Source organism: Bombina bombina, chromosome 6 (assembly GCF_027579735.1).
Source record: "Bombina bombina isolate aBomBom1 chromosome 6, aBomBom1.pri, whole genome shotgun sequence".
NCBI lineage: Eukaryota > Metazoa > Chordata > Amphibia > Anura > Bombinatoridae > Bombina > Bombina bombina.
The window spans coordinates 282,455,362-282,479,360 of NC_069504.1; the positions used below are offsets into that span (position 1 = coordinate 282,455,362).

At 37.6% G+C, this 23,999-nt stretch overlaps 1 long non-coding RNA gene across 1 annotated transcript in view; it reads left to right on the plus strand.

Moving 5' to 3' along the window:
• The first annotated feature begins 5,279 nt into the window (after positions 1–5,279).
• Positions 5,280–23,999, plus strand: part of LOC128665035 (uncharacterized) — a 30,027-nt gene continuing 11,307 nt past the window's right edge. Inside the window, exon 1 of the long non-coding RNA XR_008402973.1 lies at positions 5,280–5,399. This is a non-coding gene — a long non-coding RNA (uncharacterized LOC128665035). The remainder of the gene's footprint in view (positions 5,400–23,999) is intronic.

Below are 23,999 nucleotides of genomic sequence, written 5' to 3' on the forward strand. Positions count from 1 at the left end.
TGCCATTAAACCTCTGACATTGCTACTAGCATTTTCACTACTACTCCACTTCCTGTCTCCGCACCCTTGCATCCTGTTTTCAAACATCCTCCCCCACACATTTATCTATATGTACAACACACACATATTCTACATCTTTCCCCTTTTAAAGAATATATATATATATATATATATATATATATATATATCATAACATAAACCAATAAAATAAAATGCAGCATAACAATAAATAAAAACATTATGTACATAATACTCCATAACATGAAATGTTGTAAGCTTTCAGTGTGTGAGAAAGTCTTTCAACTTTTGATTAGATTTGCACACTCTTCTTAACCGAGTAACAACCAGTGGGGCTTGTAAGTCTGAAACCTCTTGCCTGGAACTGTCAGTGATTTTTTTTAATGGAGTGTTACATCCATATTGTGAAGTGTCATTCTCATTTGGCGCCACAGCAGATGGCCATGCTTGGGGTTCTAAAAAGATTATGGGCACTGATGAGGTGGTCAGTAGGACAGTATGATTCAGCTACCTGTAGGAGGTGATGGTATTTCCTTAAATAGGTCTTACCATTTGAGTGGACAACATAGCTGTTGGGTTGGCAGCCTTTCTTGAAACCATAACCAGTTTGTCAAAACCATGAGTTTTCTCCATCCTTAACACCTACCACCTACACCTATCTTAAGGGCTGTATGTGCTGGATTACATATTTTGTTATATCTTTAAAAAGGTTAGGATGGCATGGAATGTCCTACCTTATATAGCGTCCTGCGGCCACCTACTTTTAGATAATGGAATATCGAGCTGAGGGGGGAGCATGCCTATCATCGTAGGCAGTTCCCTATGATCCAATCCCGGCTTTAAAATGACATTGCATCATGATTTATTTTTTCCATTATATGTTTACATCAGAACTTTATTCCGATCTAAGCACTTGCACCCCAGCATGAAGGGGTTAAATATGTTTGTTCATTCTCTTTTATGTAAATGCACTGTGACTACTTTTCTTTGCAAAAAAATTATTATTAGTATGTTTTCAATTTGTCTGTCTGAACTACGTTTGTGAATTATAATAGCTTTGGGTTTTCTATAGATTTTAACTAAATTGTGGGTTTTTTTGTTTTAATCTACTAGTTTGTGTTTTTCCTATGGACTTCCCATTCCACTAGCCCTGGTTGGTGTCAGTGAATAAAAGTATATCAGTGTGGGCAGGACCAGACTGGGAATAAAAAGCAACCCTGGAAAAAAAAATTCAAAGTGTGAAAATGATTAATGTGACACACTCAAAACTGTTTTTCACTATCTCACAGTGTGACTTGACTAGACACTGCAAACCATTCAGAGAAGGGCTACTTATATGGTACATGGTCTAGTAAATAACATTTACAAGGAAATACTTTGGGGCAGGAATACGTAAAGCTCAGAGGAGAAAAGCAGCACTACCCCCTTAAATTGTAGCTGACCAGCCTCAGCTGCTGTGCCCCTGGGAAATCTCCTGGTATCCTGAAAGGCCAGTCAGACCTTGAGTGTGGGTGCAATAATGAAGAATTTTAGTTAGTCGTTATTACAGAACTATAGTTATGTTAAGTTATCTTCTTAATATAATTTCTGTAACGTTGTCCTAATTATTTGTATTACTTTTTGTCTTTGAAATATTGAAGGGTCCAAGGAACCTTACCAGTTCCCTTGTTATCTTTTGATCATGACCAGGAGAAAAAGTGGCATATGTCCCATCTCACCTGTCCCATTGTCCTACAAAGAGTCATGCTGGGTGAAGGAGGACGGTTATGTAGATGTAGCCATCATCAGATCCCCCACGTCACAGACTTGGAGTATGACCAACTAATAAACAATCAGATGGCATGTAAAGAACAGATCACAGTTGTATGTGTTGTATCTTCAGAGGAAGAATGTAGAGAAGATCGGAGCAAAGATGTATTAGAACAGCTGTATGAAAAGAAGAACCAATACAGAAGTATGCCATGCATGCAGGTATGTAGCTGGCATTATTCTACTATTAAAGGGATAGGAAACAGCTTGTAATTGCAAGATTTTTCTGCACACTAGGTGACACGCAATAGCACCTTGTTTTGATGCAATTGTTTTTCAATGGTCAAATCCCAATCCATCACTTGCATTATTTAGAGGAGCCCATCTTAAATTGTTACTGAAGTAACAACATAATAAAGGGACATGAAACCTAAAATACTTCTTTGATGGTTCAGGTAGAGCATACCATTTTTAAAAACTTTCCAGTTTATTTCTATTATCAATTTTACTTCATTCATTCTCTTGGTATTCTTTGTTGAAGAAGTAGCAATGCACTTCTGGGAGGTATCTGAACACTTTGGTAAGCAAATGACAAGAGTCATATAAGTGCAGCCACCAATCGGCAGCTTGCTGCCAGCTCCTGAGTCTATCTACAGTATGTATGGTTTTCAACAAAGGATACCAAGAAAACTAAGCACATTAGATAATAGAAAGTAAATTGGAAAGTTATTCAAAATTGTATGCTCTAGCTGAATCATGAAAGAAACATTTTTGGTTCCATATACCTTTAAATTCCATTATTTTGCAGTATTTTATCTTATTGTCTCTGCTGAGGCCAATAAGGGACAGATATATGGCAGGGTAACCCACAAAGGGGTTAAATACATAGCTAAAGTCTTGTTTGTTAGCTGCAGAGAACTGCTCCCAAACAGAAAACTGTCTGTGGCTGTGCTCAGTGCTTGTGGCTCCTTGTGTTTAATCCCCTTTACTTAGAGTTGCAGCATCGATAGTGCAAGAATTCCATACTTTAATAAATTAGAGAATGCAATTTAAGCACTATAATGGCCCTTTAAATAATGTGTGAATTTTATGTGAAAAGGTCAGAATTTATTTTTGGTGCTGAATAATAAATTAATCCAAATAATTATCTTAATGCATGTTTATTTAAAGGGACAGTGAAGACAAAAGTAAAAATTCATAATTCAGACAAAGTATGTAATATTATACACATTTCTAAATTTGCTTTGTTCTCTTGATGTAATTTGTTGAAGAGTAAACCATAGGAGTATGTATTGGTCTTTAGCAGTCTAAGGCAAAGTGATTGCAACTATATATAACATTCTCATATACATTGTTGCAAACACTGGTGACAATTAAGTGAAGTGCAGAAATGGTAAACTCTGATGTGCTGTAAAATTATGAGTGCTTTGCCTTATTGCAAACTTCAATGTGAATGTACAGCCAATACCTTTAAAGGGACATGAAAGTTTTACGTTAAATGAAAAACAATCCAAATTCAATTTTAAGCCCCTTTGAAAATAACCATAACTACCATGTTTGTGTTTTCTGGTTTTCAAAGGTGCAAAACACCCAATTTACCTCTGTTTGGCTATATTATAATACTGCAGTAAGCCTTGTGAGCCCGTTTACTGCATACTGTATGCATAGTTCCAACCCGGTAATATCACTGTGTCAACATTATAATTGGTGGGGATCCGTGTATCGATTTCTAGTAGACTAATAAACAGTATATAGCTCTCCAGTAGACTAATAAACAGTATATAGCTCTCCAGTAGACTAATAAACAGTATATAGCTCTCCAGTAGACTAATAAACAGTATATAGCTCTCCAGTAGACTAATAAACAGTATATAGCTCTCCAGTAGACTAATAAACAGTATATAGCTCTCCAGTAGACTAATAAACAGTATATAGCTCTCCAGTAGACTAATAAACAGTATATAGATCTCCAGTAGACTAATAAACAGTATATAGCTCTCCAGTAGACTAATAAACAGTATATAGCTCTCCAGTAGACTAATAAACAGTATATAGATCTCCAGTAGACTAATAAACAGTATATAGCTCTCCAGTAGACTAATAAACAGTATATAGCTCTCCAGTAGACTAATAAACAGTATATAGCTCTCTAATAGACTAATAAACAGTATATAGCTCTCCAGTAGACTAATAAACAGTATATAGCTCTCTAGTAGACTAATAAACAGTATATAGCTCTCCAGTAGACTAATAAACAGTATATAGCTCTCCAGTAGACTAATAAACAGTATATAGCTCTCCAGTAGACTAATAAACAGTATATAGATCTCCAGTAGACTAATAAACAGTATATAGCTCTCTAGTAGACTAATAAACAGTATATAGCTCTCCAGTAGACTAATAAAAAGTATATAGCTCTCCAGTAGACTAATAAACAGTATATAGCTCTCCAGTAGACTAATAAACAGTATATAGCTCTCCAGTAGACTAATAAACAGTATATAGCTCTCCAGTAGACTAATAAACAGTATATAGCTCTCTAGTAGACTAATAAACAGTATATAGCTCTCCAGTAGACTAATAAACAGTATATAGCTCTCCAGTAGACTAATAAACAGTATATAGCTCTCCAGTAGACTAATAAAGAGTATATAGCTCTCCAGTAGACTAATAAACAGTATATAGCTCTCCAGTAGACTAATAAACAGTATATAGCTCTCCAGTAGACTAATAAACAGTATATAGCTCTCTAGTAGACTAATAAACATTATATAGCTCTCCAGTAGACTAATAAACAGTATATAGCTCTCTAGTAGACTAATAAACAGTATATAGCTCTCCAGTAGACTAATAAACAGTATATAGCTCTCCAGTAGACTAATAAACAGTATATAGCTCTCCAGTAGACTAATAAACAGTATATAGCTCTCCAGTAGACAAATAAACAGTATATAGCTCTCCAGTAGACTAATAAACAGTATATAGCTCTCCAAGTAAAACTGCTATACCCCCAGATTTTTTGGGGTTCCTACTCCCATGCAAGTAAATTAAAGGGACATGAAGCCCAGAATATTTATTTTGTGATTCAGATACAGCATGCAGTTTTAAACAACTTTCCATTTTAGTTATATTGTTTAATTGGCTTTCTTCTCTTGGTAACTTTTGTTGAAAAGCATACCTAGGTAGGCTCAGGAGCAGCAATGCAATAATGAAAGTTAGCTGCTAATTGGAGGCTGCACATATGTGCCTCTTGTCATTGGTTCTCCCAATGTGTTCAGCTAGCTCCCAGTAGTGCATTGCTGCTCCTTCAACAAATAATAACAAGGGAATGAAGTAAATTGGAAGGTTGTTTTAAATGATGTACTCTGCCTGAATAATGAAAGAAACATTTTGGGTTTAATGTCTCTTTAAATAATGGATTATATTGCATTGTGGTATCATTATGCTCGTGTTGATTGGAAGTTTGCTTTCTTTGTCTACGGTAATGTTAGTTATTATATACTTCCTTATTACAGAGCCGTCTGGATTCTTTTCGTCTGTTGAAGTATGACATTAACTCATGCAGTGAGCTCACAGGACACACGGGATCCCTACTTGTACAGAGGCACAATGTAGCTCCCGGCATGTTCCTGGTACTGTATGTCTCACATTCTGTGTATTATGTGATATGAAACCCCAAACAAATATTGTGTCATATAGACAGAGCATACAATTGTAAAATAGTTTCCAATTTACTTCTATTGTCAAATTAATTTGTACCCATGGTATTCTTTGTTGAAGAGATACCATACCTAGGTAGTTGTCTGGAGCACTATATGACAGGAAATAGTGCTGCCATTGTGTTCTCTTGCAAAAGGATAATATTCTTGCAAAACTGCTGCCATATAGTGCCCCAGACACGTGCACACTCCTGAGCTTATGTCCCTGCTTTTAAACAAAAGATACCAAGAGAAGAAAAAAAAAATTGGTAACAGTAGTAAATTAGAAAGTTGTTTAAAAACAACAAAAAACTATAAAAATTCCCAATCACCTGAAGGACAAAGTACAATATATATACAATATATACAGGATATATATATATATATATATATATATATATATATATATATATATATATATATATATATATATATATATATATATATACAGGGAGTGCAGAATTATTAGGCAAATGAGTATTTTGACCACATCATCCTCTTTATGCATGTTGTCTTACTCCAAGCTGTATAGGCTCGGAAGCCTACTACCAATTAAGCATATTAGGTGATGTGCATCTCTGTAATGAGAAGGGGTGTGGTCTAATGACATCAACACCCTATATCAGGTGTGCATAATTATTAGGCAACTTCCTTTCCTTTGGCAAAATGGGTCAAAAGAAGGACTTGACAGGCTCAGAAAAGTCAAAAATAGTGAGATATCTTGCAGAGGGATGCAGCACTCTTAAAATTGCAAAGCTTCTGAAGCGTGATCATCGAACAATCAAGCGTTTCATTCAAAATAGTCAACAGGGTCGCAAGAAGCGTGTGGAAAAACCAAGGCGCAAAATAACTGCCCATGAACTGAGAAAAGTAAAGCGTGCAGCTGCCAAGATGCCACTTGCCACCAGTTTGGCCATATTTCAGAGCTGCAACATCACTGGAGTGCCCAAAAGCACAAGGTGTGCAATACTCAGAGACATGGCCAAGGTAAGAAAGGCTGAAAGACGACCACCACTGAACAAGACACACAAGCTGAAACGTCAAGACTGGGCCAAGAAATATCTCAAGACTGATTTTTCTAAGGTTTTATGGACTGATGAAATGAGAGTGAGTCTTGATGGGCCAGATGGATGGGCCCGTGGCTGGATTGGTAAAGGGCAGAGAGCTCCAGTCCGACTCAGACGCCAGCAAGGTGGAGGTGGAGTACTGGTTTGGGCTGGTATCATCAAAGATGAGCTTGTGGGGCCTTTTCGGGTTAAGGATGGAGTCAAGCTCAACTCCCAGTCCTACTGCCAGTTTCTGGAAGACACCTTCTTCAAGCAGTGGTACAGGAAGAAGTCTGCATCCTTCAAGAAAAACATGATTTTCATGCAGGACAATGCTCCATCACACGCGTCCAAGTACTCCACAGCGTGGCTGGAAAGAAAGGGTATAAAAGAAGAAAATCTAATGACATGGCCTCCTTGTTCACCTGATCTGAACCCCATTGAGAACCTGTGGTCCATCATCAAATGTGAGATTTACAAGGAGGGAAAACAGTACACCTCTCTGAACAGTGTCTGGGAGGCTGTGGTTGCTGCTGCATGCAATGTTGATGGTGAACAGATCAAAACACTGACAGAATCCATGGATGGCAGGCTTTTGAGTGTCCTTGCAAAGAAAGGTGGCTATATTGGTCACTGATTTGTTTTTGTTTTGTTTTTGAATGTCAGAAATGTATATTTGTGAATGTTGAGATGTTATATTGGTTTCACTGGTAAAAATAAATAATTGAAATGGGTATATATTTGTTTTTTGTTAAGTTGCCTAATAATTATGCACAGTAATAGTCACCTGCACACACAGATATCCCCCTAAAATAGCTAAAACTAAAAACAAACTAAAAACTACTTCCAAAAATATTCAGCTTTGATATTAATGAGTTTTTTGGGTTCATTGAGAACATGGTTGTTGTTCAATAATAAAATGAATCCTCAAAAATACAACTTGCCTAATAATTCTGCACTCCCTGTATATATATATATATATACAGTATACAGTATATACACACACACACACACACACACACACACACACACACATATATATATATATATATATATATATATATATATATATATATATATATAAAAACAGATGTGAAGTGTATCTACCAAAGTAGTATGATGTTCCAACAAGAATTCAAAAACTGGCTGCAGGTTTCTTTTCACCTGCCTGTTTCTTCCAAGTACTCAATTTCAAATCTGTGACAACAGAAAAAGACACAGCGCAACTCCGATTCACAGATATGATAACAAACATTGCAATCACATATGCACTTACTTATAGAAAAATAGAGGTCTAGTGGTTGCACAGAGTATCCATAGCTGGGGCGCTGAGAAGAACGTTCTACCTGTGGGACGGTATCCAGAGGAATAGCGCCACATTCCTATCGCTGGGTTTATTGGCTTAGACCAGTGGACGGGATCAGAACTGCTGTGCTTTTATCAATGCTTGATGTAAGTGCAAGTTGTGCTGGTTTTTCATTAAAATATGGGAATCAGAGAGTTGAGCTGTATCTTTTTCTGTTGTGACAAGTTGTTTAAAATTGCATGCTCTATCAGAATCATGAAAGAAAAAAATTGTGTTTTATGTCCATTTAATACCTTTTTTCAATTAAGCAGTATATTTACACTACTTTTGTATAGATTATTCCATCATATGAATGACCAAAGTCACTTATTATTTAATAGTCTTCATTTAATGTTATCATGAAAGTAATAAATTGTATAAATAATAGAGATGTGCATTCGGCAGTTTCGGTCATTGCCGAATGTGGAAGTAGGAGGCTATTTTCGGTATTCAGCTCTTTTTGGTCTGTGCAAAACCAGATCTCAGTGTGTTTCTCTTGCACAAGAGGATATTCGGCTCTGAAAAACAGACAAATACCGAAACGGCAGTGAACGAAAATGCTGAATTTGCATCTCTATTTAATAAGTGATTTGTGTTAAATTCTAGCACATATTTTTTTGTAAGTGACGTCACCATGTTTGAGTAACAGGCACAGTAAATAGGAGAAGGGAGCTTTATAGGAGGGGGGTGCTAATAAATCTCCCTTGAGCTCAGCTCCCTTATCTCTTAAAAACTTCCAAGAGACACAGTTGGAAAGGATGGTGAATGTTTGGGGGCATACAACCAGGGCCGTCTTTAATATTGACTGGACCCTGGGCAAAAATTTTCTTGGGCCCCCCCATGCAATTTCGCTCTCCACCCCAGCATCCCAAAAAACAACTAAATCAATTTTTTTTTTAATTATTAGCCCAGCAGTGGATCATCCACTGCTGGGCTAATCATTTAAAAAAAAATTAAATACATTGCAATATGTGAAACTGGACCTAAGCAGTACTAATAAGTAAATAAATATATAAATTCCTCCACTGTGGGTTCATTTAATATTCTTTTGAATGTGATTCTAGTGTGAGGTTAGCTGGTTAAAGAGATTTAGGGCAGCCAATATGAGCAAAGCAAGGTAAAGACTGAGGAGGAAGCATGGAGGTGTAGACAAAAATAAGTTTACTGACTGGAACAGCAGAACTACTATGGGAATCTGTAAAATCTGAGACAGAGACTATAAAAATAAAACTTACATTAATCTGTGAAGTATCAGCATGACACTATACATCAGCCACAGCAGCACATGTCACTTATTTGCTAGGACAAGTTCCCTCTCACCCTGCACTAGACAATGCTGCATGGGGAGTGGCGTGTGTGCACTCACTTATTCTTCCCACTGACACCTTTCTACAAAGCACTGTTCCCCTAACAAACTTCGGTTAGTTGATCTTAGGGCCACAGCAGAAAGACCAGGGCTAAGGGGACCAGCAGACAGGATGCTGTCTGTCCAAGGCTGCATGGATACAGTGTGGGATGAGTCACACAGCCTCAAGACTGAAGAGAGCCATGTATGCAGCTGCACAGATGCTCAAATCCTCACGTCCTTGCCGCTCTAGCTTTCTGCTGCATGCGCCTACAGTCAGCCCTACACAGAAACAATCCCCACTACCAGAGCAGTGATCTGGTAACAGTGGTAACCCCAGTAGGACCTTTTCTGATGCAGTGGGAATGGCTGGATACCAAGTTAAGGCTTTGCATTCAGTGCTGCACAGTGCACATCTAAAACAGCACATGGCAATAGCTTGGCATGTCACATGACACCGGCACGGTCTGGCACAGTTTAAAAAAAATAAATATATATATATATATATATATATAAACAGAGTACTTTTGACTGTGATAGTATTAGGATTGAATGTATGTGTTCCCCATGTCACATCAGCAGTCTGGTATGAACCATAACATAACCATCAACAGAAACTGGGCCCTGGGCAGCTGCCCCTTTTGCCCTGTGTTAAAGACGGTCCTGCATACAACATATACATTAAAAAAAACAGAAAAAATACAACATATTTATATAGGAAGGGGGTCTCTATGTACCTTTAACATGTGATCAAAAAAGGCCTAGAGACCTCCATGTCCCCGTGTTTTAAAGCTTATAACCCCTCTTTAAAATTAAGCCTCTATATAAATTTTAATTGCCACGTGATAACTGTAAGAGCCCCTACGTGCAAATCAAAGTTGTATATATATAAGAAAAGGCTCTAATTTATATGGGGATAATCCCTTCTTCTTTTCCATATAGAGTTTAGGACAAAAAAAACACAAACATTTTTTACAACCTTGTTTATTAAAATTGTAATACTTTTTTTTTTAACAAGAGTGTCTCTGCGCAGTTATAATAGGCCATAAAAAAGTTGTAGAGACCCCCAAGACCCCTTGTTTTAAAGCCCCTCTATAAAATAAAACCCTTATATAAGTTTTAATAGCCAGGTGATCACTGTGGTAATAGTGATTACTTGAATTGAATAAATGTCCATTTATTTGAGAAGAGGCTCATAGGAGCCCCTATGTGCGCATCAAAGTTATATAACTATACCCAAAGGCCCTAATTTATATGAGGGTAACCCCTTCTTTTTTTTTACTATAGAGTTAAGAAAAAAAAACTCTATTGTTTGCAAACTTTATTAACATTTTAATAAAAAACATACATTTTCCACACTTTTTGCTGAATAATTCCTACATGTTGTAATATATACAAGTAGTGGTAGAGTCTAATCCACTGGGTCTCCTTAAAAAAACAAACCAATATATAATATGTGTGGGTTTATCATTGAAATGTGGCCTTCAATGAGGATTAAATGTGAACAGAAACGGAAAAACTCCAAAACAGCTCAGCACAAGAGGTGGAAATGGCTCAGCAGTTAAGGGGTTAAACATTATTAGCCAGATTACGAGTGTCGCGCTAACAGTTACGCACAAGGGTTATCGGGTTTATCGCGGCTGTTTACGAGCGTCGGATGTAGCACTTGTATTACAAAGTCAAAGTAAATGCGACTACTTAAGTGCAATTTAATTTAACATGCATATACATGTCTAAATATGTTTATATATATATATATATATATATATATATATATATCAGCAAACTCAAAAAAAGCACTCACTGGTCTTCAGATAACATATCCAAATAGAATTTATTAGTGACGTTTCGGGACAGATAGCATCCCTTCCTCTGACCAACAGAAACTGCAAACAAACAAACTAATAAAGGCCTGTTAAACCCTCCCCTAAAGAGGCCACCAATGAATGGAGGCCGTGTGCAAACATATCAGGACTGTATCAATAGACAGAAAATGTGCTATAGAATAAATATCTAGTGTCAAAAATAAAGCTTGTGTGGCAACTGTATATCAATTATGAATGGTTAAGCAAACAAAGTGTATACAAATTAAGTGTACAAAAATTACATATATATCCCTCACTTATAGTCCTTAAAAAATATATCCCTGGCAAAGTGGGAGCCTACAAATGGAGCATTCCAAGTTCAGGAGACACACGCCCCCATGGGAGTAAATAATACAAAACATAACCGGTACTAGATCTGTGCGATCAGAATACTAGATCAATCACCTAAAGAAATACAAACAAACCAAACAAATACAGAACAGCTACACCCTTAGTCAACGGCGCAAAAATGTCTCTATCACAGAAAAAACCTATCTACACCTGCATGATCTGACAGTTTGCAGAGCCGATCACAGTGAAACTCAGCCACACCCACCAAAATCCCATTGGTTGGGGACCGAAGAAACAACAAACCACTGATAGGCTCACAACGATAATGGGAGTGCGCTAGTGAACTCACCATGCACATCGCACTCCCAGACAATCTCCTCTCACAATAAGGACGCATCAGATCCGAAATGATCAATAACCCAAGTCCACTGTGTATATTGTACAGCGTTATACTGTAGCACACAAGTTATATGCGGGCATCACAGGCATACACCCTAGTGTCCGCTCCATACAGTCGATCGCGCAAAAACCAGTTCATTGTGCCAAGAGCCACAACAGCAGAGAGAAAAATAAACATACCAAAGATTATCAAAAATATAAAAAGACTGCATGACCGCTACTTATATATTGATATCATAGGGTATTCATGACATGAACGAGCCGATCGTAATGACACTCGGTCACACCTACTCTTACCTGATTGGTTCCGGATCACCATACAACCAACTACTGATAGGATCATTACAGCAAAGTATCAGCAGTCAAAAACAATCATAGAAAATAAACATCCAATACCCATCTAACTCACAACACCCCTAGGGCGACGTGTGTGCAATATTCCTCATAGTTAAAACGTATTAATCTTCAAATCTATAATCAAACTTTAAGCAGCACTGTGTATCAACTCACACGTTGCTGCAGGTACCACAGACCTTCATATCACTATCCTTGATAGCGTCCATAAATACACAATCAATTATGTCTTTCAATTCCCAGTGTGAAAAACCAAAACCAAAAATAAAACAAAAACACAAATAAATAATAACTGTTATTATGCGATTGCATAATGTACACCAATCCGATGTAAACTGAACCGTTGTAAAACGAGGGCCACCTGTATTTATATGTGTATATATGTATTTACAGACATATATACACATATAAACACATTAATACATATGTATACATAAATAGAAATATATATATAAGTGCATGAAAAAACATATTTATGCAATATTAATTTTTAATAAAGTGTTATACTGTGTATTTACTGTAATATGTCACATTCCAATGTTCTGCATATATAATACTTACTGTTCTAAGTATTTTTAAATAGATATTTATATATATATATATATATATATATATATATATATATATATATATATATATATCCATACCTATATATATATATATATATATATATATATAATATATAAATATATATATATATATATTACCAAAATTTTCATGAGATATATGTAGAAATATGTATTTATGAATAAATAGAACATATTCTACTACGTGAAGAAAATTGGAATGTAAAATATTAATATTTTCATGTCAGATTAGTGCACTTGAGATGGAATAATATATGTATACATACCTTTTTGCTCCATTGACCTCTATGGGGGAATACGTTAATGCGGCCGCAACATTCGCATGAACAAAAACTTTTTACTTTTATCTTGTAACACGAGTGCTACCAGATGCACGCAAAAAGCTTACTTCTAACGGCGTTAGCATGCGAGTGGGAGCTTTAAATACCACTCTACTTCCATTCCATTGCCCACAGTGTGCCCTATATTGTCCACAGAACACACTTGACTCTGCACCTGCTCGAAATTATTCTTCCCCCAATCACTCACAGCTCCACCCATGGGCCTCCCTAATTTAGGTTCTTGAGTTTGGAAAATGTTGGGAGAAGTGCTACACCAGAATTGTAGCAGTGGCTGAGGTTCACCCTCAAAACTATAACTACCTCATGTAATGTTCCAGGCTAAAGTTGTTCTTGTGTCACCACTTCTATGGTCTAGCACTCTCACATGTTGCCAAAACTGTGGTTTAAAGAAATAATGTGTCTATTCCAATCAATTAGAAGAGCTATTAAAAATATTAAAAATGTGTCAGTCAAGTTTGTGTGTGGGTTTTACAATCAATACTATTCCAATCCATAAGAAAATGTAAATTAGTATGTTTTTTAACTTTGCACTGTGTACATTACAGTCCATCGGAAAACTATATTGTGAGGGCCCTTTTGTAAAAAAAAAAAATTGATTTATCTCTTCAACAATCTTGGCCATTTGGCATACCTTGGCTTTTTGTACAACTTTTCTTTTGTCCAGTTTATTGCTTTTTGTGCATTCTCCGTTAACTTGTTAGCAAACACAATCAGTTCCTTGTTTTGTCAAAGTTTAAAATATACCTTTAATCACAAACTAAGATAAATTTAGTGGAACGTTCATTTATAATTGTAATGAAGTGTTAGCACATTTTATTAAGAATTAATGTAAAATGGCATGAATTCTGAACTGGAAAGCACTTTATCAGTGGATGATGTTGACTTATAGTTTGTTCTTTTTGTTTTCCAAAATTGGAGGCCATTTCCTAGAAAGTGGCATACAGCCCAACTGGAAGAAATTGGTATCTGTTGATGCTTTGTTGTTGGATGTACCCACAGAATCCTCACCCACAGTTTCTACATCTACAGTCACATCATGGCTCCTTTTTGGGAACATTAAAAATTACAGGCTGAGACTAAATCCTTAAGATGGCCAAGGAGAAAGATTTAGTAAAGTGCTAATGATAATATGGTTATGTAATCAAACTACTTCATAGAGGTTTATGTTATGAGTAGGGATGGTTCTAAACTATTTTGCGGGTTCAAAAAGTTGACCACAAATCTAAATATCAAGGGTACAGAAGATACAGGTGGAGACTTCAACTTCCGGTGCCTATTCGGACCTTTAGTTTCTTGTTTTTGCCCCTTCTCCCAAGTATTGCCACTGCCAATCTAGAAACTGCTGAAGAGCCAATGAGGAGTGAAGTTATACAACCCGCCAATCAATGGCTGTGCTCTGCTTGAGCGCTTCAAAGCTTGTTACTCTTAAACAGGACTTTACCTAACTTAAGGACTGTTTAGGCAAAAGTCGTTAAACATATAAGTTATTTTTATACTTATGTTAAATAGCATAAGACACATTGTTACCTGGGTTAATGTTCAGTGTAAGAAATAATAAGGTTAAATAAAATCTTAACAACAATCACCTAGATTACAAGTTTTGCGCTATAGAGGGTGCAAAACGAACGCAACAAAAGTTGCGTTATTTCACCTTCCATATCGCTGCCGTTACGAGTTTTGAAAAAGCCGGCTTGTGCGTGCGATATGGTTGCATTGAGCTCCATACCGCACAAAATACAAGCGCTGCTTTGACGTGCTCGTGCACACTTTCCCCATAGACCTCAATGGGGAGAGAGTGTTAGGTATTTTTCTAACACCTGCGATCACGGAATGAAAAGCTCCGTAATGCAGCCCCATTAATGTCTATGGGGAAAAAAAGTTATGTTTAAACCTAACACCCTAACATAAACCCCAAGTCTAAACACCCCTAATCTGCCCCCCCCCCCGAGATTGCCGACACCTACATAATGTTATTAACCCCTAATCTGCTGCCCCCAACATCGCTGCCACCAAAATAAATCTATTAACCCCTAATCAGCCGCTCTCTATCGCCGCCACTATACTAAAGTTATTAACCCCTATTCCCCCGCACACCAACATCGCCCACACTATAATAAAGATATTAACCCCTATTCCGCCGCTCCCCAAACATCGCTGCCACTAAATAAAGTTATTAACCCTTAAATCTCTAGCCTCCCACATCACTATCACTAAAACCTATTAACCCCTTAACCGCCAGCCCCCCACATCGCAACAACCTAAATTAAACTATATTAACCCCTAAACCTAACCCTAACCGTATCCCTAAACCTAACCCTAACCGTAACTCTAATCCTAAACCTAACACCCCCTAACTTTAACATAATTAAAATAGAGCTAAATTAAAGTTACAGTTATTAACTAAATAATACCTATTTAAAACTAAATACATACTTACCTGTGAAATAAAACCTAAGCTAGCTACAATATAACTAATAGTTATATTGTGTAGCTAGCTTAGATTTTATTTTTATTTCACAGGTAAGTTCGTATTTATTTTAACTAGGTAGACTAGTTAGTAAATAGTTATTAACTATTTACTAACTACCTAGTTAAAATAAATACAAATTTACCTGTGAAATAAAACCTTAGCTGTCTTACACTAAAACCTAACATTACAAAAATAAAAAAACTACCATTACAAAAAATAAAAAACACTAAAATTACAAAAAATAAAAACACTACCATTACAAAAAATAACAAACGAAATTATCCAAAACAATAAAAATTATTCCTATTCTTATACCCTGTTTAAAAAAAAAAAAAAAACACCCCAAAATAAAAAACCCTAATCTATAATAAACTACCAAGGGCCCTTAAAAGGACCCTTTTTGTAGGGCATTGCCCTAAAGAAATCAGCTCTTTTTCTAAAAAGAAAAACAAACCCCCCCTAACAGTATACAAACCCCCAACCCCCAAACCCACAAAATAAAAATAAAGTAAAACCTAATCTACCCATTGCGCTGAAAAGAGCACTTGTATAGGCATTGTATGGGCATTCAGTTCTTTTGCTGCCCATTAAAAAATGGCTATTCTAAAAAAAAAAAAAAAAACATTACACAAAATAAAAAACAAATTATCCAAAATAATAAAAATTATTCCTATTCTAATATCCCGTTTTAAAAAAACCCACCCCAAAATGAAAGAACCCTAATCAATAATAAACTACCAATAGCCCTTAAAAAATAAAAACAAACATCCCCTAACATTACAACCCCCCCAAACCCACAAAATAAAAAAACCTCACTAAAAAAACTTAATCTACCCATTAGCCCGGAAAAGGGCATTTGTATGGGCATTGCCCTTAAAGGGCATTCAGTTCTTTTAAGAGAAGCCCAAATCCTAATCTAAAAAAAAACCCACCCAAAAAAACCTTAAAAAACCTAAAACTAACCCCTCTTTAGATACTCACAGTTGCTGAAGTCCGGCTTAAACGATCTTGATCCCAGCGGCTCCATCTTTATCCAGACGGCTCTATCTTCATCCAGGCAGATCTATCTTCATCCATCGCGCGACCGGCATCATCTTCATCCCTGCAGAGGTGGAGCGGTCGATGCACGGAGGCGGAGGTCCAAGAGAAAGTCCAATCAGCCAATAGGAATGAGAGCTACTTAAATCCTATTGACTGATTTGAACAACCAATAGGATTTTAGCAGCCCTAATTCCTATTGTCTGGTTTACATTATTCAGCCAATAGTAATGCAATCGTACCCCCAGTATAAAAGTGGTACCTTGCATTTGAATCCTCAGTGTGCGGTGGATGACAGTGGCGTCACTAGGGTTGGTGTCACCCGGTGCGGTAAGTTATGGTGTCACCCCCCCCCCCCCAGAAAGCAGACACACACAAAAACACAGGCAAACACACATACAAACACTCAGACACACTTAAAACATACTCAGATGCACACACAAACACTCGGAAACACACTCAGACACACACACAAAAACACACGCACAAAAACACTGAGACACACACACACACACAAAAACTCAGACACACACATACAAAATATGTAAACTGCACTGCATTAATTATAAAGCTCATGCCTAGAGCTGCTCCCTGGCTCAGCAGAGCATCAAATGAAAGATAAACAGAGCACTCTAAAAATAAATCACTAAAGAAAAGTTTTAGGTGCAAACTATGAAAATTCTGCTCTCTGACTCTGTTCCAAGTCTGTCAGTGCACAGCCCCGGGCCTCGTGCCTACCGCTTCTTATGGCCAATCACCTCTGCACTCTGCCCACCCCCAGACCCCCGCCCGCCCTCCTACCTGTTCAGTGTGCACTTAGTGTACCGTAACCGTAATGGTCTGGTGGGCATCATACGTGGCTCCTTCACTTTAAAGACAGTGTCAAACAGTCATGCGGTCAGGTGCCAGGCATCCCCTCATGATTTGCCAGTTCCCGTTTAGAGAGACAGCACAGCAGTGAGTGACTCCACTGCTCCATATGTCACTGAGCAGTGAGCACAGATAGGCAGGCAGGTTTAGGCTAGCAGCGCAACTTTGCAAGCCCCACGGCATGCCCACAACATTCATAGCGAAATTGGGCAGGGGAGAAGCAAAGTACAAACAAGCAAAAGCAGCCGGGAAAACTATTTGTTGAAATTGCAGCACTGGCTCAAGGGGCAAAATAATTGTGTGTCTACATCTTTTTTTTAAGGTTTTTTTGTGTGGTTTTTTTTTTCCGATTAGGGTTTGGTCTATTTGGAAAAGAGCTGAATGCCCTTTTCAGGGCAATGGGTAGCTTAGGTTTTTTAAGAGTTAGTTTTTTTATTTTGGGGTTTTGGTTTGGTGGTGGGTTTTACTGTTGGGGGGTCTTTGTATTTTTTTACAGGGGAAAAGAGCTGATTTCTTTAGGGCAATGCCCTACAAAAGGCCATTTTAAGGGCTATTGGTAGTTAATTGTAGGCTATAGTTTTTTTGGGGGGGGGGCTTTTTTATTTTGATAGGGCTATTAGATTAGGTGAAATTGGTTTTTTTTTGGATAATTTCGTTTGTTATTTTTTGTAATTTAGTATTTTTTTATTTTTTGTAATTTAGTATTTTTTTATTTTTTGTAATTTAGTATTTTTAAATGTAGATTAAATTTTTTTAGTAGGGTTAGGTTTTTTTAATGTGTAATTTAATTAATTTAATTTGTAGTTATTTTAATTTTAGTCTAATAGTAATGGTAGTTTAATTTATAGTTTAAACTTAGTTTTTTTTTATTTCACAGGTAAGTTTTTATTTATTTTTAGATAGGGATCTTGTAATTTTAATTTAAAGTTAGGGGTTTGTTAGGTTTAGGGGTTAATAGTTTAATTTAGTTTTTGGCTATGTGGGGGGCTGGCGGTTAAGGGGTTAATAGCTTTATTAATGGTAGTGATGTGGGAGGCTAGAGGTTTAGGGGTTAATAACTTTATTTAGTGGCCGTGATGTTGGGAAGAGGCGGAATAGGGGTTAATATATTTATTATAGTGTGGGCAATGTTGGGGTGCGGGGGAATAGGGGTTAATATCTTTAGTATAGTGGCGACGATGTCGGGGAGCGGCAGAATAGGGGTTAATAAAAAAAAATTGTGGCGGCGATGTCGGGAGCGGCAGAATGGGGGTTAATAACTTTAATATAGTGTTTGCGATGCGGGAGGGCCTCGGTTTAGGGGTTAATAGGTAGTTTATGGGTGTTAGTGCACTTTTTAACACTTTAGTTATGAGTTTTATGTTACAGCTTTGTAGTGTAAAACTCATAACTACTGCTCTCAGATGGCGGTACGGATCTTGTCGTTATAGGGTGTTTTCATTTTTTCGTGTGCGGGACTAACGTTGCATTACAGGCTAAAAGGCTTGAGGTACAGCTATACTGACAAGACTCGTAATGGCTGCGTTGCTGTTTTAACTCTGAAATTACCATTTTTTCAGCGTTAAAACACGAATGCAAAACTTGTAATCTAGGTGAATGTATCTTATTTTATTTAAAGGGACAGCAAAGTCAAAATTAAACTTTCCAATTTACATCTGTTATGAAATTTGCCTAATTCTCTTGGTATCTTGTATTAAGAGTAAAACTAAGTAGGCTCATAAGAGCTCAGGAGTGTGCACGTGTCTTCTATGTCAGTGTTTTGCAACATTGTATAACAAAGCTACAAATGATGTTGCAAAACACAGACATAGGCCTCTAGTTATCAACGTGTCTACTTACCTTCCATCGCCGGCCCCAATACGCCCGCCTAAGCTCGCCTACCATCGCCGCCACGGACCTGAAAAATCTTGCCAAAGTTATCAATAAATCTGTCAAAAAGCCACGCACCAAGTACGGGGCGATGAGCAGCGGACTGTGATAGTTATCACTCATCCGATCTCGCTGCTCTTCGGCTTTTTTACAGCTTTATTGACAAGCTGTCACTAAGCACCCACACTAAACTACACTGTTCTACCCCCTATACCGGTGCCCCCGGAGCCCCCCGCAACTAAATAAAGTTATTAACCCCTAAACCTCCGCTCCTAGACCCCGCCGCAACTCTTATAAATTTATTAACCCCTAAACCGCCACTCCCGGACCCTGCCGCCACCTACATAATACCTATTAACCCCTATCCTGCCCCCCTATACCGCCGCCACCTATAATAAATTTATTAACCCCTATCCTGCCGATCCGTACCCCGCCGCAACTAAATAAATTGTTTAACCCCTAAACCGCCGCTCCCGGACCCCGCCGCCACCTATATTAAACTTATTAACCCCTAATCTGCCCCCCCTACACCGTCGCCACCTATAATAAATTTATTAACCCCTATCCTGCCCCCCCTATACCGCCGCATCCTATAATAAAATTATTAACCCCTAAACCTAAGTCTAACCCTAACCCTAACACCCCCCCTAACTTAAATATTAATTAAATACATCTAAATATTATAACTCTTATTAACTAAATTAATCCTATTTAAAAATAAATACTTACCTTTAAAATAAACCCTAATATAGCTAAAATATAAATAATAATTATATTGTAGCTATTTTAGGATTTATTTTTATTTTACAGGCAAATTTCAATTTATTTTAACTAGGTACAATAGCTATTAAATAGTTAATAACTATTTAATAGCTACCTAGTTAAAATAAAGACAAATTTACCTGTAAAATAAAAACTAACCTAAGTTACAATTACACCTAACACTACACTATCATTAAATAAATTATTCCTATTTAAAACTAAATACTTACCTGTAAAATAAACCCTAAGATAGCTACAGTGTAATTAATAATTACATTGTAGCTATTTTAGGATTTATATTTGTTTTACAGGTAACTTTGTATTTATTTTAGCTAGTTAGAATAGTTATTAAATAGTTATTAACTATTTCATAACTACCTAGCTAAAAGAAATACAAAATTACCTGTAAAATAAATCCTAACCTAAGTTACAATTAAACCTAACACTACACTATCATTAAATTAATTAAATAAATAAATTACCTACAAATAACTACAATTAAATACAATTAAATAAACTAACTAAAGTACAAAAAATAAAAAAAACTAAGTTACAAAAAAAAAAATAATTTACAAACATTTAAAAAATATTACAACAATTTTAAGCTACTTACACCTAATCTAAGCCCCCTAATAAAATAACAAAGCCCCCCCTCAAAAAAAAATGCCCTACCCTATTCTACATTAAATAGTTACCAGCTCTAATACCTTACCAGCCCTTAAAAGGGCCTTTTGCGGGGCATGCCCCAAAGAAAACAGCTCTTTTGCCTGTAAAATAAAAATACAACCCCCCCCAACATTAAAACCCACCACCCACACACCCCTACTCTAACCCAAACCCCCCTTAAATAAACCTAACACTACACCCCTGAAGATCATCCTACCTTTAGCCGTCTTCAGCCAGCCGACCACCGATGGAACAGAAGAAGACATCCGGAGCGGCAGAAGTCATCATCCAAGGGGCGCTGAAGAAGTCTTCCATCGGATTGAAGTCATCATCCAGGCGGCGTCTTCAATCTTCATCCATCCGGAGCGGAGCGGAGCCATTTCAGGCGAGCCGACGCGGAGCCATCCTCTTCTACCGACGGACTAACGACGAATGACGGTTCCTTTAAGTGACGTCATCCAAGATGGCGTCCCTCGAATTCCGATTGGCTGATAGGATTCTATCAGCCAATCGGAATTAAGGTAGGAAAAATCTGAGTGGCTGATTAAATCAGCCAATCAGATTGAAGTTCAATCCGATTGGCTGATCCAATCAGCCAATCAGATTGAGCTCGCATTCTATTGACTGATCGGAAAAGCCAATAGAATGCAAGCTCAATCTGATTTAATCAGCCAATCAGATTTTTCCTACCTTAATTCCGATTGGCTGATCCTATTATTATAGGTGGCGACGGTGTAGGGGGGGCAGATTAGGGGTTAATAAGTTTAATATAGGTGGTGGCGGGGTCCGGGAGCGGCGGTTTAGGGATTAACATATATATTATAGTTGCTGCAGGGTCCGGGAGCGGCGGTTTAGGGGTTAACATATTTATTATAGTTGCGGCGGGGTCCGGGAGCGGCGGTTTAGGGGTTAACATATTTATTATAGTGGCGGCGGGGTCCGGGAGCGGCGGTTTAGGGGTTAACATATATATTATAGTTGCGGCGGGGTCTGGGAGCGGCGGTTTAGGGGTTAACATATTTATTATAGTGGCGGCGGGTCCGGGAGCGGCGGTTTAGGGGGTAATACATTTATTTAGTTGCGGCGGTGTAGGGGGGACAGATTAGGGGTGTTTAAACTCGGGGTACCTGTTAGGGTATTAGGTGCAGACATCTCCCATAGAAATCAATGGGATGTCGGGCAGCAGCGAACATGAACTTTCGCTATGGTCAGACTCCCATTGATTCCTATGGGATCCGCCGCCTCCAGGGCGGCAGATTGAAAACCAGGTACGCTGGGCCGGAAAAGTGCCGAGCGTACCTGCTAGTTTTTTGATAACTAGCAAAAGTAGTCAGATTGTGCTGAACTTGTGTGCGGAACATCTGGAGTGACGTAAGAATCGATCTGTGTCGGACTGAGATCGAAGCTTACGTCACTATATTCTACTTTTGCCGGTGTATAGGGCTTGATGTTGTCTTCTACAGAACACTCTTCAATGTTGCCAACTGCTATGCACTTATTTTAAACATAAACAATATTAAAAAAAAATACTTCACAATAAGGTGTTTCACATTGGCTAAACATATGCAAAGAGGGGGAAGGGTTAGTGGGTGTGGTATGGATGGGATCTAAAGTGGCAAGTAACATTTTGGGCTGGTTAGTAGCGTAGGGCTTGCAATTTTGAGCCCTGATATATATATATATTATTCTAAGTGAGGAATATTGGAATGCAAAATATGCATAACTACCTCGGGTTGGCACACGAGTGATAAGTGTTAGTTTTTTTTTTAACAGCACGCTCCATTAAAGTTTATGAGGAGAAGAAGTTAGTGCGGTCACAATATCCAAAGTTAGTGTGCATCGGGTTTTGCTTTCACTCTAACTTTTTACTTTCAACTTGAGATACGCACGCAAACCCACCCACATTATGGGGCCTATTTAACAAATGTCTGTCGGACCTGATCCGACAGTGCGGATCAGGTCCGACAGACATCGCTGAATGCGGAGAGCAATACGCTCTCCGTATTCAGCATTGCACCAGCAGCTCTTGTGAGCTGCTGGTGCAACGCCGCTTCCTGCAGACTCTCGGCCAATCGGCCAGCAGGGGGTGTCAATCATCCCGATCGTACTCGATCGGGTTGAATTCCGGAGATTCCTGTCCACCTCATCAGAGCAGGCAGACAGGTTATGAAGCAGCGGTCTTTGTGACCGCTGCTTCATAACTGCTGTTTCTGGCGAGTCTGATAGATAGGCCCCTAAAAGTTTACTTTGAGCGAGGCTAACGTTGAGTGAAAAAATCTGGCCCTGTATGGGGAATACAAGTTTAATGCCCCTATAAATATTACTGTAACTGCCATGTACCTTTAAAATAATATTATGCATGAAATATATGTTTCCTAATTTCATAGCAAGAATGAGCACCTCAGAAGCAGTCTTTAGTACACATTGCAGCTATGCACTCACCATTGTACAGTTATTTTGACATTGTCAATATCATGGCAATAAATACATTTGTGTTGAATTAAACATCTGAATAAATGTACAGTATCTGGAACAATCCCTCACAGAGACTGAAAATGTTTGTTATTTACCCCCTAGACACAAATACTCCTTTGTTCCCAGCATGAACTTCCTGCCATATGGATAACTATTGTATATGATATCCAGTTTCACATTGCCTGTATTCCAACAGGAATAGATTTAAAGGGACACTGAACCCATTTTTTTTCTTCTGTGATTCAGATAGTGCATGCAATTTTAATCAACGTTCTAATTTACTCCTATTATCAAATTTTCTTCATTCTCTTGGTATCTTTATTTAAAAAGCAAGAATGTAAGTTTAGATACCGGCCCATTTTTGGTGAACAACCTGGGTTGTTTTTGCTGATTGGTGGATAAATTCCCCCAACAATAAACAAGTGCTGTCCAGGTGTCTGAACCAAAAATTGACTCGCTCCTTAGCTTAGATGCCTTCTTTTTCAAATAAAGATAGCAAGAGAACTAAGAAAAATTGATAATAGGAGTAAATTAGAAAGTTGCTTATAATTGCATGCTCTATCTGAATCATAAACGAAAAAATGTAGGTTCAGTGTCCTTTTAACACCAATGTTTATTGCAATAAAAATTACAGTGTCAGCTTATTTCTTATCATTCCACTAACGTATTATTTGAGAAAACATTACACAAGGTTATGCTTATAGCCAGCTTATTACTGACATTCTCTTTAGCATTACATCATACATTATGTACAGTCTAGTACATATTCACTCTCATGCTTCTAAACATGCTGAGCATTACTTACTGAATT